The 19,857-nt window shown below is 42.5% G+C and overlaps 1 protein-coding gene and 1 pseudogene across 2 annotated transcripts in view; both read left to right on the top strand.

Moving 5' to 3' along the window:
• Positions 1-3,992: 3,992 nt before the first annotated feature.
• LOC139551206 (transmembrane protein 180-like) lies at positions 3,993-6,025 on the top strand (annotated as a pseudogene).
• A 4,681-nt stretch (positions 6,026-10,706) lies between these two features.
• The window catches only part of LOC139551208 (anion exchange protein 2-like), a 67,678-nt gene continuing 58,527 nt past the window's right edge, over positions 10,707-19,857 (top strand). Inside the window, exon 1 of one of the 2 annotated variants that reach the window (XM_071362668.1) lies at positions 10,707-11,004. The gene's annotated coding sequence lies outside the window, so the exon portion shown is untranslated. The remainder of the gene's footprint in view (positions 11,005-19,857) is intronic. The other variant, XM_071362669.1, reaches the window with a different exon arrangement.

The following is a 19,857-nucleotide window of genomic DNA, read 5'->3' on the forward strand; positions in this document are numbered from 1 at the left end:
CTCGGCTTCTTACTGCATTCGCGTAACAGGCGGGCTCCTCGTGAGGCAGGTGGTTAGAGCGTTGGACTAGTTAACCGTAAGGTTGCAAGATTGAATCCCTGAGCTGACAAGGTAAAAATCTGTCGTTCTGCCCCTGAACAAGGCAGTTAACCAACCGTTCCTAGGCCATCATTGAAAATAAGAATGTGTTCTTAACTGACTTGCCTAGTTAAATAAAGAAAAATCGGTGTCCAAAATTTCCCGATTCCCGATTGTTATGAAAACTTGAAATGGCCCTAATTAATCGGCCATTCCGATTAATCGGTCGACGTCTACTTGAGACATTTGAGACATGGATTGTGAATGCGTGCCATTCAGAGGGTGAATGGGCAAGACAAAAGATTGAAATGCCTTTGAACGGGGTATGGTAGTAGGCGCCATGCAAACCGGTTTGTGCCAAGAACTGCAACGCTGCTGTGTTTTTCACGCCCAACAGTTTCCTGTGTGTATCAAGAATGGTTGGAACCATTGAAGTCAACATGGGGGACGGAGGGGGTGCAACTCAATATTAGGAGGGTGTTCCTGTATACTCAGTGTACATTGGAATGGCACAATTTGTCAGCCATTTAACTGGGGCCTGATTGAGTCGTCAAATATAACTACAATTCCAGTATATTGATACAGTGCCTTGCAAAACTATTCAGACCCCTTGGATTTCTTCACATTTTATTGTGTTGCAAAGTGGGATTACAATTGATTTAGTCTAAATAACAATCTACACAAAATTCTCTGTTGTCAAAATGGAAGAAAAATTCCTAACTAAAATATAGTCGTTGCTTAGGTGTTCAGCCACTTTGTTTCGGCAAGCCTAAACAACTCTGTGTGAAATAATAGCGGTTGACAAGATTTTTGAATGACTAACCCTTCCTCTGTCCCACAATTTACATCTGTAAGGTCTCTCAGTCAAGTTTTGTATTTCAAGCACAGATCAACTACAAAGACCAGGGAGCTTTTCGAAAAGCCTCAAAGAAGAGCAATGATTGGGAGATGGGTAACAATAACAAATGAGACATTGAATATTTCTTTAAGTATGGTCAAGTTGATAATTATGTTGTGGATTATGTGTTAAACCACCCACACATCAAAGATACAGTCATCCTTCTGAACTAACGAGCTGCAGGACAGGAATGAAACGGCTCAGGGATGTTACCATGAGGCCATTGGTAATTTTTAAACAGCTACAGAGTTCAATGCCTGTGATGGGAGGAAACTGAGGATGGATCAACAACATCGTAGTGACTCCACAATAATGACCTAAATGACAGAGTGAAAGGAAGAATACAAATATAAACAGAATAAATATATTCCAAAACATGCATCTTGTACGCAACAAGGGACGAAAGTGATGATGCAAATCCAACACATCACTGAGTAACTGCCTCCTTATTTTCAAGCATGGTGGTGGCTGCATTATGGTATGGGTATGCTTGACATCAGCAAATACTGGGGAGTTTTCAGGATAAAAAGAAATGGGATGGAGCTAAGCACAGGCAAAATTCTAGAGGAAAACCTGCTTCAGTCTGCTTTACACTAGGGACTGGGAGAGGAATTCACCTTTGAATAACATACAACACAAGGCCAAATCTATACTGGAGTTTCTTACCAAGAAGACAGTGAATGTTCCTAAAAGAAAAAAAGGCCATGTTACAGTTTTGACTTAAATCTGCTTGAAAATCTATGGCAAGACTTGAAAATTGCTGTCTAACCATGATCCCCAACATCTTGACAGAGCTTGAAGAATTTTTAAAAGAATAATGGGCAAATATTGCACAATCCAGGGGTGCAAATCTCTTATAGCCTTACCCAAGAAAACTCACAGCTGTATTTGATGCCAAAGGTGTTTCTAACATGGATTTACTCAGGGAGCTGAATACTTATGCAGCGACTATTTTAGTTATTACATTTTTATTAATCATTAAAAAAATGCTAAAATTGTACTTCCACTTTGACATTAGAGTATTTTGTGTAGATAGTTGACAAAGAAATTTACAATTAAATCAATTTGAATCCCACTTTGTAACACAATAAAATGTGAAAAATCCAAGGGGTCTATGGTAGGAAATTACAAGATGATGTTATAATACTGTTTATGCATCGAATAACTTTGATGAGTGCTCTCTCATCTGTGTCTGTGTGACTGAGTTGGGCCTCTGGGGCTTAATGCTGGCAATTGATTTATGATGGCTTGGTGATAGAACCTATAGCATATAGCATTCCAGTGAATGATTAGTGTCTGTGAAATGCTGGCCTGCCAGGGCCAGGTGAACCCTCCCTCCAGTTTCTCTCTCACATGCAGATGAACACTGGACTTGTTGCATTAGTATCTGTGTGTTAAGGAGTGCGAACCTGAGAAGATAACTCTGTATAAACAAGCAGTAAATGACCTAGAGACAGAAACCTGGCGGAATGTAAGTCTTGTTGCCTGTTTGATAGCACAATGTACCTTTTGTATAATTCTGTCATGAACATTCAGGAGGATGTACTTTGCTATAAAGAGCTGTAGCCCAAATCTGCTTGTTGGGTTCTCAGCGATCAGGTTCGGGTGGTCGTTGACCAAATCCATTATTGCAATTGTTAATCGATAATAAAGATTGATTGTTTGAAGAAATAACAGAGTCTCTCCCTCTTGGTTAGAATTTACACCACAGGTCTGAATATGTTTGCAAGGCACTGTATATGGTATGGTCTGTGATGACAGCAGTGTTTCCAATCAATGAAAAAATAGGCCTGTCATATGTGAGTTGATATCTTATGTCAATGTCATACTGAGTAAAGTCAAGTCAGATCTATCTAAAGTGTTGGGTCACAACACACTTAACATCATTAAAAATAAATTGTCGTGGAAATTCTACACCAGGTCTTGGAAATTACCACAAGGGACACTCAAAGTCAATCTTAAATGAATCATTGTTTATTATCAGCACGCTGGAGAGGTTCCAACAAACTTAAGGCGCCATAGTGAACGTTTGTCAGAAGTTCTAACGAGGCAGTTCCATTTAATTATCTTATATACTGCAGACGAGTCATATTTGCATGATTTAGCTTATTCATAATTGATTAATCATTAACACTTGCTTCATTCATGTGACAGACCAATACAGGTTCATGCATGTGACAGACCAATACCTCACGAGGCTTCTTCTCTCCAACCTGAGATCACTTTCTCTAAAAAAGGATATGGGTGTACTGCCAAATTGCAGACACTGATAGTGAGGATTTGTTCAATCGGTCACTTGCATGAACACAGAAATTGGTTTATAGAAAGCACAAACATAGAACATAAAAATTGGTAAATAGAAAAGCACCAAAATAACATTTTCCATCACAGAATCAAACTGATCCTCCTGATTCCTGCTTACAAGCAAAAACTAAAGCAGGAAGTACCAGTGACTCGCTCAATATGGAAGTGGTCAGATGACGCGGATGCTATGCTACAGGACTGTTTTGCTAGCACAGACTGGAATATGTTCCATGGATTCATCCAATGGCATTGAGGAGTATACCACCTCAGTCATCGGCTTCATCAATAAGCGCATCGACGACGTCATCCCCACAGTGATCGTACATACATATCCCAACCAGAAGCCATGGATTACAGGTAACATCCGCATCGAGCTAAAGGCTGGAGCTGCCGCTTTCAAGGAGCGGGACACTAATCCGGACGCTTATAAGAAATCCCGCTATGCCCTCAGACAAACCATCAAACAAGCAAAGCGTCAATACAGGATTAAGATTAAATCCTTCTACACCGGCTCTGATGCTCGTCGGATGTGGCAGGGCTTGAAAACTATTACAGACTACAAAGGGAAACCCAGACGCGAGCTTCCCAGTGACGCGAGCCTACCAAACGAGCTAAATGCGATTTATGCAAGCTTTGAGGCAAGCAACACTGAAGCATGCAATAGAGCACCAGCTGTTCTGGACAACTGTGTTGTAATATTTCCGCATTTACAGAAACGGGTTTGATAGCTGCAAGCGAGGAGAGGAGCATAATGTTATTATTTTATATTAACACATAGTTGTGATTGTGTATTCGTCAGTGAGGTTATCTTAATTAGTATTTGTAAAGTCTGTTTGCTGACCAAGCCGAAATAGTAGAAATCCTGCGCGCGACTGCAGCACTTTTGCCATGGAATATGAATAGCTGTGAACTCCGTTTCTATAAACTCACCTTTTGCTCAAGTGACACTCGACTCACTTTGCAAATCTGTGGTAATTAGATCAAAGTGAGTAGCCTGGAGAAATTAAACCACCACCAGGCATGACCGTGGAGAAACCAGCCGCAGGAGTTCGCACCTTCGGCGGCCTGAACATCCTGAGGCACCTGGCGAGTCTGGGGGCTCATCCCGCCTCCGTGGCTTACTCCATGACCACGCTGGGAGCAGGCATGATGAACAGCATATTCAGCTTCTACTATGTCAAGCTGTTCCTCAACAAATACAAGATATCAGAGGGAGCTTTCCATCAGTCACAAGTGGTGTACATGGTGTGGAACGCAGTGAACGACCCTCTGTTCGGCTACCTGCAGGATAACTCCCGCGTACCGTGCTGCTCTCAACGTCGTCTTTCCATCCTGTATGGTGCTCCCTTCTACGCAATCGCCTTCCTGCTCGCCTGGTTTCCATGGCGAGAGTACGCCCTCGGCGACTGGATGAGCGGCGTCCACCTGATGGTGGCGTTGTGTGCGTTCGACGGGATGCTGACGTTTGTGTTGCTGGCGCAGTGCGCCCTCTTTGCAGAGATATCAGGCCACCACCAGAGCAGGCTGAGACTCATCAAATACAACCAGGTGGCGTCACTTATAGGTTCCTCCAGTGTTCTATTCTGCGGCCTCCTCTCCCAGAACATGGATGACTTCCCATCCTTCCAGGGCTTCACTGTCCTGGTGGCCGTTCTGGCTTGTGGCTGCATGATCTACACAGGCCTACACAGCGAGAGCCGCTTTGACACCAAAGGGTCAGCACCGGGGTCAAACTACCAAGGTTCTGGCCAATCAACTCTTTCCTTCTCCTTGGTGACCTCTATGACCTTGCAGATCCTGACCAATAGGGACTTCCAGCTCTTTGTGCTCATGAACTTCTTTCAGGTCTTCATGGTGGCATTCTGTAATAACTTCACTATGATCTTCGCGGAGCATCTGATACCCCCCAACGTGCTTCCGTCACTGGCCAAGAGCTTCGTGTATGGAGCTGGATTCATCTGTCCTCAGTTGGTTGTGCTGAGCAGTCAGAGCCTGCTCCACGACCTAGGCTACTACAAGATCATCCTGCTCACCTTCCACGTGGAAGCTGGCATGGCTGCCGTCATGCTGGTGCTGGGGCCACATCACTACTACATCCTGGCATTCTTCCTGACCGCTAACATGGTCCTTGTCCAGGCAGCCTTCAGTCTGTTTAACCTGCCTCTGGCTGACATTATCGACTCAGATCTTCAGAGACACAAGCGCAGCTCCCCCCTCTCCTCCATGGTGTTTGGGACCAATGCTCTGTTCACTAAACCAGCCCAGTCACTGGCTCCTATGCTGGTGGTCTCCATCCTAAACCAGTTTGGCTATGAGAACCTGAAGGACGCTGGGAGGGATGCAAACCCCAGTGACTTTTAGGCCCTCCACACCAACATGTTCTACCTGGTGTGTGTGGTGCCCATGTGTGTCGCCGCCCTGCAAGTCTTCGCCTGGAAGCCCTTCTCAATACGCAACAGTCACACCGTGGACACCATGTATATCGACGGCTGAGTCACTCAATTTATGCTGTTTATGAGTCACTGTCTATGCTGTTTTTAAAGTATTGATAGGTTGCTGCAGCACTCCTAAAGGGAACATGGGGGTGTAATGGCCAGAGGGTACTGCAGAAGAAAACACTCCATCTGTATAAAAAAAAAATGTAATAAAATGTATGCACTCTACTGTAAGTCGCTCTGGATAAGAGCGTCTGCTCTTGGCCGGTAGGGATATCCTTGTCTCAGTATGTAAAAAAAAAAAAATGTAATAAAATGTATGCACTCTACTGTAAGTCGCTCTGGATAAGAGCGTCTGCTAAATGACTAAAATGTTAAATGTTAAATAATGCTCTCGGTAGCCGATATGAGCAAGACCTTTAAACAGGTCAACATTCACAAAGCCACGGGCCAGATGGATTACCATGACGTGTACTCAAAGCATGCATGGACCAACTGGCAAGTGTCTTCACTGACATTTTCAACCTCTCCCTGACCGAGTCTGTAATACCTACAGTTGAAGTCAGAAGTTTACATACACCTTAGCCAAATACATTTAAACTCTTCTTTTTGTAAATTTTTTTTACAATTCCTGATATTTAATCCTAGTAAAAATGCCCCGTCTTCGGTCAGTTAGGATCACCACTTTATTTTAAGAATGTGAAATGTCAGAGAGAATGATTTATATCAGCTTTTATTTCTTTCATCACATTCCCAGTGGGTCAGAAGTTTACATAAACAATTTAAAGGCAATGCTAATTGAGTGTAACTTGGGTCAAACATTTCGGGTAGTCTTCCTCAAGCTTCCCACAATAAGTTGGGTGATTTTGGCCCATTCCTCGTGACAGAGCTGGTGTAACTGAGTCAGTTTTCTAGGCCTCCTTCCTCGCACACGCTTTTTCAGTTCTGCCCACAAATGTTCTATAGGATTGAGGTCAGGGCTTGTGATGGCCACTCCAATACCTTGACTTTGTTGTCCTTAAGCCATTTTGCTACAACTTTGGAAGTATGCTTGGGGCCATTGTCCATTTGGAAGACCCATTTGCGACCAAGCTTTAACTACCTGACTGATGCCTTGATATGTTGCTTCAATATATCCACATAATTTCCCTTCCTCATGATGCCATCTATTTTGTGAAGTGCACCAGTCCCTCCTGCAGCAAAGCACCCCCACAAAATGATGCTGCCACCCCCATTTTCCTCCAAACGTAACGATGGTCAGACCAGAGGACATTTCTCCAAAAATTACAATCTTTGTCCCCATGTGCAGTTGCAAACCGTAGTCAGTTTTTTTTCTGGTGGTTTTGGAGCAGTGGCTTCTTCCTTGCTGAGCGGACTTTCAGGTTATGTCGATATAGGACTCGTTTTACTGGGGATATAGATACTTTTGTACCAGTTTCCTCCAGAATCTTCACAAAATCCTTTGCTGTTGTTCTGGGATTGATTTGCACTTTTCGCACCAAAGTACATTCATCTCTAGGAGACAGAACGCGTCTCCTTCCTGAGCGGTATGACGGCTGCGTGGTCTAATGGTGTATACTTTCATACTATTGTTTGTACAGATGAACGTGGTACCTTCAGGCATTTGGAAATTGCTCCCAAGGTTGAACCAGACTTGTGGAGGTCTACAATTTTTTTCTGAGGTCTTGGCTGATTTCTTTTGATTTCCCCATGATGTCAAGCAAAGAGGCACTGAGTTTGAAGGTAGGCCTTGAAATACATCTACAGGTACACCTCCAATTGACTCAAATGATGTCAATTAGCCTATCAAAAGCTTCTAAAGCCATGACATCATTTTCTGGAATTTTCCAAGCTGTTTAAAGGCACAGTCAATTTAGTATATGTAAACTTCTGACCCACTGGAATTGTGATACAGTTAAATAATCTGTCTGTAAACAATTGTTGGAAAAATAACTTGTGTCATGCACAAAGTAGATGTCCTAACCGACTTGCCAAAACTATAGTTTGTTAACAAGACATTTGTGGAGTGGTTGAAAAACGATTTTTAATGACTCCAACCTAAGTGTATGTAAACTTACGACTTCAACTGTACATGTTTCAAGCAGACCACCATAGTCCTTGTGCCCAAGGAAGCGAAGGTAACCTTCCTAAATGATTACCGCCCCTTAGCGCTCACGTCGGTAGCCATCAAGTGCTTTGAAAGGCTGGTTATGGCTCACATCAACAGCGTCATCCCGGATACCCTAGACCCACTCCAATTCGCATACCGCCCCAACAGATCCACAGGTGACGCAATCTCAATCGCAGTACACTCTGCCCTTTCCCACCTGGACAAAAAGAACACCTACTGTATGTGTGCAATGCTTTTCATTGACTACAGCTCAGCGTTCAACACCATAGTGCCCACAAAGCTCATCACTAAGCTAAGCACCTTGGGATTATACACCTCCCTCTGCAACTGGATCCTGGACTACTGCACGGCAAGCGGTACTGGAGGACCAAAAGGCTCCTTAACAGCTTCTACCCCCAAACCATAAGACTGCTGAACAATTAATCAAATGGCCACCGGACTATTTACATTGACCCCCCCTGTACTCGCTGTTTATTATCTATAAATAGCCACTTCACCCCTACTTACATGTACAAATTACTTAGACTAACCTGTACCCCCGCACATAGACTCGGTAGTGGTACCCTCTGTATATAGCCTCATTATTGTCATTTTATTGTGTTACTTTTTTTTTTCTTCTTACTTTCGTAGTATTTGGTAAATATTTTCTTAACTCTTTCTTGAACTGCACTGTTGGTTAAGGGCTTGTAAGTAAGCACGTCACGGTAAAGTCTACACTTGTATTCGGCGCATGTGACAAATACGTTTTCATTTGGTTTGATATTTTTTAGCTAGATGTTTGATTTTCCTGGCTGTCATCCTTTTCAGTGACCTACTGTTTCTTGTATGTAATTATAAAAAACAAAAAAAATGATTGCTTGTCCCAGCTGACTCACCTGGTATCTGAATACATGGATGTTTGAATTTTGTTTAACCTCTAATCAATAGTTTTTACTATTTCAAATAACTTATTTTTCACTGTACACATAGCCTTTACGCATCTCAATCTGGTTTCTAGTGGGATAGAATCTGTATCTACAATCCATATACAGTACCAGTCAAAAGTTTGGACACACCTACACACCTCTCTCTCTAGGTTAGTTGAAGTAATTTTCTACAGGGTAGAATAATGAAATAGCTATGAAATAACACAAATGAAATTATGTAGTAACCAAAACAGTGTTAAACAAATCTAAATATATTTTATATTTGAGATTCTTCAAAGTAGCCACCCTTTGCCTTGATGACAGCTTTGCACACTTGGCATTCTCTCAACCAGCTTCATGAGGTATTCACCTGGAATGCATTTACATTAACAGGTGTGCCTTGTTAAAAGTTCATTTGTGGAATTTATTTTATTCTTAATGCCTTTATAGCCAATCAATTGTGTTGTGACAAGGTAGGGATGGTATACAGAAGATAGCCCTATTTGGTTAAAGACCAAGTCCATATTATGGCAAGAATAGCTAAAAAAAGCAATTGGAAACAACAGTCCATCATTATTTTAAGACATAAAGGTCAGTCAATGCAGAACATTTCAAGAACTTTGAAAGTTTCTTCAAGTGCAGTCGCAAAAACCATCAAGCGCTATGATGAAACAGGCTCTCATGAAGACCGCCACAGGTAAGAAAGACCCAGAGTTACCCCTGCTGCCAAGGATATGTTCATCAGAGTTACCAGCCTCAGAAAATGCAGCCCAATTAAATGCTTCACAAAGTTCTAGTAATAGACATATCTCAACATCAACTGTTCAGAGGAGACTGCGTGAATCAGGCGTTCATAGTCGAATTGCTGCAAAGAAACCACACCAATAATAAGAAGAGACTTGCTTGGTCCAAGAAACATGAGCAATGGACATTAGACCAGGGGAAATCTGTCCTTTGGTCTGATGAGTCCAAAGTTGAGATTTTTGGTTCCAACCGCTTTGTCTTTGTGATACGCAGAGCTGGTGAATGGATGATCTCTGGATATGTAGTTCCCACCGTGAAGCATGGAGGAGGAGGTGTGATGGTGTGGGGCTGCTTTGCTGGTGACACTGTCAGTGATTTATTTAGAATTCAAGGCACACTTAACCAGCATGGCTACCACAGCATTCTGCAGCGATACGCCATCCCATCTGGTTTGCGCTTAGTGGGACTATCATTTGTTTTTCAACAGGACAATGACCCAAAACACACCTCCAGGCTGTGTAAGGGCTATTTGACCAAGAAGGAGGGTGATGGAGTGCTGCATCAGATGACCTGGCCTCCAAAATCCCCCGACCTCAACCCAATTGAGATGGTTTGGGATGAGTTGGACCGCAGAGTGAAGGAAAAGCAGCCAACAAGTGCTCAGCATATAACTCCTTTAAGACTGTTGGAAAAGCATTACAGGTGAATCTGGTTGAGAGAATGCCAAGAGTGTGCAAAGCTGTCATCATAGCAAAGGGTGGCTACTTTGAAGAATCTCAAATCTAAAATATATTTTGATTTGTTTAACACTTTTTAGGTTACCACATGATTCCATGTGTTATTTCATAGTTTTAAAGTCTTCACTATTATTCTACAATGTAGAAAATAGTAAAGATAAAGAACAACCCTTGAATGAGTAGGCGTGTCCAAACTTTTGACTGGTACTGTATAACCTTGTCCGCATTTTCAAACGTAGGTCATTGTGAGATTTGAAATAGCTGCTGTAGACAGTGTGTGTATGCAAATGTCTTTCGGCATGTGTCAATGTGTCATGTTTCACACTGTGTTTAACATTGAGTGAGTCTGTGTGTGTGTCCCTTATTGTCGAGTCATCTCCTACGGTCACATGCTTGTCAGAGGGCTAGAGGAGAAAGACTAACCGAGAGGGGATGGAATTTGGGGGAGGGTTTAAAACATTAGTTGGTGCTCAATGGTTGCGAGTGTAGAGTGTGCGTTTGTCAGGGCGAGTGTGTGCGTGTCGTGTGTTAGGGGAAGTGCAGAGACAAGACAAGAATACAGCACTAACCACAATCTCCCCCACTCTCTTTTGCGCTGCCTCTCTCTTCATCCCTTACACACACGCTCTCTCCCTCTCTCTCACAAACAGATGCACACACTCCCTCTTCTCGGTGTTCTCTCCTCTCACTGCCTTTCTGAATTCAGTGGGATTTGACTCTGTCACTACGATGTTTGCTGTTGCTGGAAGCTCTCTGCAGTGAGCACGCTGAGGTAAGCTCTGTCACTCTCTCACACACCTTGGTCATGTCGTCTGCTGCGAGCTCATAGACACACCGTTCAGACTTAACTCACTTTATACTCTTTGTCTTTTGAAGTGGTGTACATTATACAGTAGCACTGTCTAGTGGGGATTCGCGCCAGTTATGCTCATTGTTATGCTGCGGTTGAGACTCCTTGCTGTAGTACTACCTACACTTACTGGGAGAGTTGCGGGGATAAGAGCATCCATTGTATAAGAGCATCCACTTAAATTATTTCAAAGTATGTGTTGCCTCTTCTAGCTCCTCTCCCTTAAACTCTGCTGTCTTTCTCAGTTTGGGTTTCGGTGTCCCTTGTGAAGAATAAATATCCACTCTCCTTTGTAAACGGAAGCCTCTAAGAAGCGGTTGTAATGTTATCATGTCACACACTGCAGCGCGACACAGAGGAGGTTTTGTTAGTTTTGTCTTACCACTGTGTGTGTATGTGTGTGAGGAAGGGGGGTTGTGGATTCCTATCTGTTGAGTGACGTGAAAGCAGAAGAAAAAATGGCAAGTGTTACTGACTTTTTTTATGACTGTTTCCTGTTGGATGGTAAAACAGATTTCTCTCCATTTTGTGCCTATGAGCACTAGCTGAGTAACTTGAGTCTGCGTCACTACTCACTCAGCAGGTCACTACTATACAGCTGTGAACACACAACATGTACCGAAGGGGGGGCGATGAAAAATCACGTTCTTTTGCAGCTTTCAATATGTCCTGATCTTTCAATGTAGGATTTGCCTTGTGAGGCACTTCCTGTCTCTTTCTTTTCAATACATTTCCCCCCCCTTTCCCTTTTATTTTTCTCTCATTCTTTGAGAAGAGAGGAATGATAAGGTCTTGAGTTAGGAGATGGTATCTAACTCATGACATCTACTATTTTGGAGAGATCAACGTTGCCGCTTTGTGAAGCAAAGGGAAATCTTTATGAATGATAATGACCAGTTAACGGATCATAATTATTAGCTTATTTTCATTTTCTCTAGTCTATGGAGTGTCTGTACTAGCCTCTAATCTTTGGAGACCAAACTCTTATTTTACAAAGTTAATCTTGCCGTTATAGAATATGCTTAAACTTAGATTTGTGTGTGTGTGTGACCTAGGCCCGTATTCCCAAAGCGTCTTAGAGTAGGAGTGCTGATCTAGGATCAGGTCCCCCGTTCATTTAGTTATGTTCTAAAAAGCCAACTTCTAGTCTGAGACACTTTAAGAATACGGGCCTAAGTCGGACGAGCCAAAAATCTAATTTTAAGCATATTCTATAACGGCAAGATTTACTTAATACGGGCCCTGATGAAGATCCATCTTGGATCGAAACGTTGTTGCAAAATTGGTGGTAGAGGAATAACCCATGGGTCTTTATGTGTCTCTACCTTATCATGACAATTTGTTTACCTTGGCATGTCTAGTGTCTTGCTGCTCTCGTGGGTCCCTAATAGTCAAAAAGAACACTGCATTGCATAACCATAATAATACAACCTTGGTGCTGCTAGTTAGCAACTTTGCCAGCAGGCAATAATTTACTTCTCCAGCCACTGTTCAGTACTGGACGTATGCAGCTGGTGCAGTCACTGGCTGTTCCAAGTGGCATAAGTGGCTCATGATGTTTCTGCATTCTTTCCATCACTGAGTGCTCAGCCAAGCTGAAAGTCAATGGAGGGGCATAGCAACTACAGCACTGTACGTGTGTGTTCGCACCTGCTTTCGTTTTTGGCCAAGGCATGGCATGTCCACACCGATATGTGTCCCAAATGGCATCCTATTCCCTATATAATGCACTACTTTTGACCAGAGAAGTGTGAGCCCTCGTCAAAAGTAGTGCACTATATAGGGAATAGGATGCCATTTGGTGCGCTGTCCAAGTAAATCTAGAGGGCACGCCAGGCCGGTCAGCTAGTTCTGATCAACTTTGACCAAACTAGGCATTGTCAATTACCCAAGATGGTGGGAATGACGTGTACTGCAGACCTTATGAGGTCATGACCTTTATTCCACACGCACTAGTGGTTGCAGACGCTAATGAAAACTCTATTTTGACAGGACAGGGATGGGAAATGGTGTAGACCAGGGAAACGCTTTGAATGAATGAAATTAAAGCCCCAAGATACTTTCTGAGAGTGGTCCTTATCTGCAACCATCAAAGCAGTTATGCTTTTCAATCCATTGAAGGAAATGTTGCGTGTCTTTGTTGCACCCATATTTAGGCCATTTTACATCAGGGCTCACAATCCGATCGTCTGCCCCAGAGTGCGTGAATATCAGATGTGGTTTGCTGCTGAGTCACTGTCCTCTGTTACCTTGAGTCATACCGGTAAACGAGAGGAGTTGGGGAGACGAGAGCAAAAAACAATTATTTAGCAGTTTTCCATTTCCACCTCTCTGATGTAGTCTACTCAGGTGTCATACATACTGAAATATATATGGTAGTTGAATATATAAGCTGATGTACTAGCTGATGTTCAAAAATAAGAAGGGGGTTCGCACACAACAGTTTTGTCCATTTTTGTGTTCGAATCACCCTTACATTTTTTTACTCCATTATTAATTGGTTGTATTCACCTACTTGCTTTTACTAAGTTTAAGGACAATTCCACAATAATGGAATTACGCTTTGACTCAGAGTTGTATGCCAAACAAAAAAACATTGATTTCAAAGTTTATCAAACTGTACAACTCTATGCATAAGGACTATTATGAACAATATACACAGAACGTTTCACAAAAACAGATTTAGTGGAAGAACTGTGCAGATGCGATCACGTTTAAATATCTTATTAAGATTCAATGATGTCAGCAGAAAGAATGGGGTGTCAGCTATGACATCACACCTTGAGTTTGATTTTTTTAAATTTTGGTTATTGAACTACAGTAGGTGAAGTGGATTTATATCTGGTAATGGATTTACGGTAATGGAATAGTGTAACGGATGTGAAATGGCTAGCTAGTTAGCGGGTACGCGCTACTAGCATTTCAATCAGTTACGTCACTTGCTCTGAGACTTAAGTAGGGTTTCCCCTTGCTCTGCAAGGGCCGCGGCTTTTGTGGAGCGATGGGTAACGACGCTTCGTGGGTGTCAGTTGTTGATGTGTGCAGAGGGTCCCTGGTTCGCGCCCGTGTCGGGGCGAGGGGACGGTTTAAAGTTATACTGTTACAATAACACCATGGGTCCCTGAGCTGCACTATAGAGAAATGCATAATTATAGATATATAATTATATAATATATATATATATATATATAATCCCCCGGGGTATCCTGGAAGGATATTGATCTCATCCTATCAGTAGAGGATGCCTGGTTATTTAAATAAAATGCCTTCCTCACAATCTTAAATAAGCATGCCCCATTCAAGAAATTTAGAACCAGGAACAGATATAGCCCTTGGTTCTCTCCAGACCTGACTGCCCTTAACCAACACAAAAACATCCTATGGCGTTCTGCATTAGCATCGAACAGCCCCCATGATATGCAACTTTTCAGGGGAGCTAGAAACCAATATACACAGGCAGTTAGAAAAGCAAAGGCTAGCTTTTTCAAAGCAGAAATTTTCTTCCTGCAACACAAACTCAAAAAAGTTCTGGGACACTAAAGTCCATGGAGAGTAGGAACACCTCCTCCCAGCTGCCCACTGCACTGAGGATAGGAAACACTGTCACCACCGATAAATCCACTATAATTGAGAATTTCAACAAGCATTTTTCTACGGCTGGCCATGCTTTCCACCTGGCTACCCCTACCCCGGCCAACAGCACTGCACCCCCCACAGCAACTCGCCCAAGCCTTCCCCATGTCTCCTTCTCCCAAATCAAGTCAGCTGATGTTCTGAAAGAGCTGCAAAATCTGGACCTCTACAAATCAGCCGGGCTAGACAATCTGGACCCTTTCTTTCTAAAATGATCTGCCGAAATTGTTGCAACCCCCATTACTAGCCTGTTCAACCTCTCTTTCGTGTCGTCTGAGATTCCCAAAGATTGGAAAGCAGCTGCGGTCATCAACCTCTTCAAAGGGGGGGACACTCTTGACCCAAACTGCTACAGACCTATATATATCCTACCCTGCCTTTCTAAGGTCTTCGAAAGCCAAGTCAACAAACAGATTACCGACCATTTCGAATCCCAACATACCTTCTCCGCTATGCAATCTGGTTTCAGAGCTGGTCATGGGTGCACCCCAGCCACGCTCAAGGTCCTAAACGGTATCTTAACCGCCATCGATAAGAAACAATACTGTGCAGCCGTATTCAATGACCTGGCCAAGGCTTTCGACTCTGTCAATCACCACATCCTCATCGGCAGACTCGATAGCCTTGGCTTCTCAAATGATTGCCTCGCCTGGTTCACCAACTACTTCTCTGAAAGAGTTCAGTATGTCAAATCGGAGGGCCTGTTGTCTGGGCTTCTGGCAGTCTCAATGGGGGTGCCACAGGGTTCAATTCTTGGACCGACTCTCTTCTCTTGGACCGACATCTCAATGATGTCGCTCTTGCTGCTGGTGATTCTCGGATCCACCTCTACGCAGACGACACCATTCTGTATACTTCTGGCCCTTCTTTGGACACTGTGTTAACAACCCTCCAGACGAGCTTCAATGCCATACAACTCTCTTTCCGTGGCCTCCAATTGCTCTTAAATACAAGTAAAACTAAATGCATGCTCTTCAACCGATCACTGCCCGCACCTGCTCGCCCGTCAAGCATCACTACTCTGGACAACTACAAATACCTAGGTGTCTGGTTAGACTATAAACTCTCCTTCCAGACTCACATCAAACATCTCCAATCCAAAGTTAAATCTAGAATCGGCTTCCTATTTCGCAACAAAGCATCCTTCACTCATGCTGCCAAACATAACCTTGTAAAACTGACCATCCTACCGATCCTCGACTTCGGCGATGTCATTTACAAAATAGCCTCCAATACCCTACTGTATAAATTGGATGCAGTCTATCACAGTGCCATCCGTTTTGTCACCAAAGCCCCATATACTACCCACCACTGCGACCTGTACGCTCTCGTTGGCTGGCCCTTGCTTCATACTCGTTGCCAAACCCACTGGCTCCAGGTCATCTACAAGACCCTGCTAGGTAAATTCCCCCCTTATCTCAGCTCGCTAGTCACCATAGCAGCACCCACCTGTAGCACGCGCTCCAGCAGGTATATCTCTCTGGTCACCCCCAAACCAATTCTTCCTTTGGCCGCCTCTCCTTCCAGTTCTCTGCTGCCAATGACTGGAATGAACTACAAAAATCTCTGAAACTGGAAACACTTATCTCCTTCACTAGCTTTAAGCACCAGCTGTCAGAGCAGCTCACAGATTACTGCACCTGTACATATCCCATCTATAATTTAGCCCAAACAACTACCTCTACCCCTACTGTATTTATTTATTTTGCTCCTTTGCACCCCATTATTTCTATCTCTACTTTGCACATTCTTCCACTGCAAATCTACCATTCCAGTGTTTTACTTGCTATATTGTATTTCCTTCGCCACCATGGCCTTTTTTTTACCTTTACCTCCCTTATCTTACCTCATTTGCTCACATTGTATATAGACTTATTTTTCTACTGTATTATTGACTGTATGTTTGTTTTACTCCATGTGTAACTCTGTGTTGTTGTATGTGTCGAACTGCTTTGCTTTATCTTGGCCAGGTCGCAATTGTAAATGAGAACTAGTTCTCAACTTGCCTACGTGGTTAAATAAAGGTGAAATAAATAAAAATAAATATTAATATCATTCTCTTCATGGTGATCCTTGTATCCTGAATAGGTATACAAAGGTAGAAATATGCAATATCCCTCTTTTGCATATTTGTGTATTATTCTATTCTATTATTGTAATGAGCTCCGCCCCCAAACAAGACCACATTTGGTTGGTCCAGACCAGACCAAATCTGAAACAATCAGACGTCCCTTGTTTCATAAGTTTTGACATCACATTACAGAACAGTGGAGTTCAATACAGAACAGTGCAGCACAGGAAAGTGCAATACAGAACAGCACAGCACAGGAAAGTAGATATGTTCAGTACAGATGCATAAAACATCTTCAGTGTTTCACTTAAGGGTTTGCCATGAGGACTAATTTCCCCTTACCTAAGGGAATTGTTGAAGTGTGTGGCATATAGAGCCCATCTTACATTTCCTTAGGTAAGAGCAGAATTTAAGGGTTTTAAGGTAGTTTGAAGGCATGTACTGCAGAAAGTCTCTGGTTAACATGGAGATGACCTGATTCACTGACTGAATCACATTCATTTTGGGAGATCACAAAATAGAACTTCTACATTCAAAACAGGAGAAACAAATTGATTCAGAAGATCACAAATCATGTTTCTTTTAGTTACTTTTTTCGGAACTTGTTTTTATTACTTTCTAGCACTAGCATGCTAACTTAGAGTAGGTAGCTAGCCAGCTAGCTTTATAGCCATGGATTGTGCACCTTCCAATGTTTAGCTAAGTAGCTAGTTAGCTGGTGGATGTTTTCCTTTTGAAACCAGGGCAGAGGAAAACAACATTCACCTCCACAAATGCTGTTTACATTGATATCCATACTGAATGAAGCACTTAAGAGACCTCATGGGCACCCTTAACTTTTTCACTTAATTTAAGTCGGAACTTCGCCAAAAAGTTTTTTGTGCAGCTGACTTAAAGTGAAGGAAACTTTAATGGAAAAGATAAGTGGAAAATGTACTTAAGATGCTTTATGCAACCGGTCCCAGTATAATAAAGTACATTATACAGTAGTCTATTGTACTGTACTGAACTCTACTGTACAGTACTGTACATTTCTTTACTGTACTGTGCTCTCCAAACTTGTGAAATATAAACATCTATGATTGGTTCAGATTTGGTCCGGCCAGGGCGGATTGACCAAATTTCAACTACTTTTCAACGTCCATGGACGATCGGTGCTCAGTGTGTGAGGATGCTTGTTACAGTAAATGGAAAGAGGGTAGGTGTCATGGTAGGTGTCAGTAAGAGAGAGGTGGCATTAACTGGAGAGGAAAGAGAGAGAGGGAGCAGCAGAGAGAAAGGGAGAGGGAGGGGCTGTCCAGAGAAAAGAAGAAAAGAAAGTTACGAGCTGAACATAACAGTATGCCAGTGGAAGGGAGGACACTAACAGGTGGCCCAACTGTGGTTTGTGACTACTATGATTTCCCATTGTAGCCATTTCAATTGCACTAATCCCATTAGATTCTTCTATAATTCTGTTACTAATTTGGTAACAGGATTACGAGTTATAATCACGTAATAATTCATAAAGAAACGTGATATCAGTCAAAACACTAACTAATTGGTAGGTCTACCTTTACTTGTTACTTCTGTGAACTTTCATTATCCTCCCTCCTCATGAGGGAGAGTAATTAGAAAATATCTTACAGATATGTAGGATTTTGGTAACGGAATTACAAGGCACAAGGCAATGTTTCTTAAACGTACAAAAGGCAAATCATGTATCCAAAACAATCTAATTGTTGTTGATATTAGTTGGCAGGGGTCTTAACTTCAACATTATTATTTGTTGATGTATTTATAATCCCTTTTAAGACTATTTCAAAGCCTGAAAAATGCATATATGCCTTAATTTCTCAAAAATATAGCCAGACTCTTAGCTTTCATTTGACATGCTACTATGAACTCTACGATGGTGCTCATGGATCCTTCTAGATGGAAATGCCCTTAAGTGCAATGTTACCTGCTTTCTTCAAGCTGATATACAATACCAGTCAGAAGTTTGGACACGTCTACTCATTCAAGGGTTGTTCTTTATTTATACTATTTTCTACACTGTAGAATAATAGTGAAGACATCAAAACTATGAAATAACATACACATGGAATCATGTAGTAACCAAAAAAGTGTCAAACAAATCTAAATATATTTGAGACTACAAAGTAGCCACCCTTTGCCTTGATGACAGCTTTGCACAATTGGCATTCTCTCAACCAGCTTCACCTGGAATGCTTTTCCAACAGTCTTGAAGGAGTTCCCACATATGCTGAGCACTTGTTGGCTGCTTTTCCTTCACTCTGCCGTCCAACTCATCCCAAACCATCTCAATTGGGTTGAGGTCGGGTGATTTGTGGAGGCCAGGTCATCTGATGCAGCACTCCATCACCCTCCTTTTGGTCAAATAGCCCTTACACAGCCTGGAGGTGTGTTTTGGGTCATTGTCCTGTTGAAAAACAAATGATAGTCCCACTAAGCGCAAACCAGATGGGATGGCGTATCGCTGCAGAATGCTGTGGTAGCCATGCTGGTTAAGTGTGTCTTGAATTCTAAATAAATCACTGACAGTGTCACCAGCAAAGCACCCCCACACCATCACACCTACTCCTCCATGCTTCACGGTGGGAACCACACATGCGGAGATCATCTGTTCAACTACTCTGCGTCTCCCAAAGACAGGGCGGTTGGAACCAAAAATCTCAAATTTGGACTCATCAGACCAAAAGACAGATTTCCACCAGTCTAATGTCCATTGCTCATGTTTCTTGGCCCAAGCAAGTCTCTTCTTATTATTGGCATCCTTTAGTAGTGGTTTCTTTGCAGCAATTTGACCACGAAGGCCTGATTCAGGCAGTCTTCTCTGAACAGTTGATGTTGAGATGTTACTTGGACTCTGTGAAGCATTTATTTGGGCTGCAATTTCTGAGGCTGGTAACTCTGAACTTATCCTCTTCCATAGAGGTAACTCTGGGTCTTTCTTACCTGTGGCGGTCCTCATGAGAGCCTTTTTCATCATAGCGCTTGATGATTTTTGCGACTGCACTTGAAGAAACTTCCAAAGTTCTTGAAATTTTCCTCATTGACTGACCTTCATG

The sequence above is a fragment of the Salvelinus alpinus genome, chromosome 23 (genome assembly GCF_045679555.1).
Source record: "Salvelinus alpinus chromosome 23, SLU_Salpinus.1, whole genome shotgun sequence".
Lineage (NCBI taxonomy): Eukaryota > Metazoa > Chordata > Actinopteri > Salmoniformes > Salmonidae > Salvelinus > Salvelinus alpinus.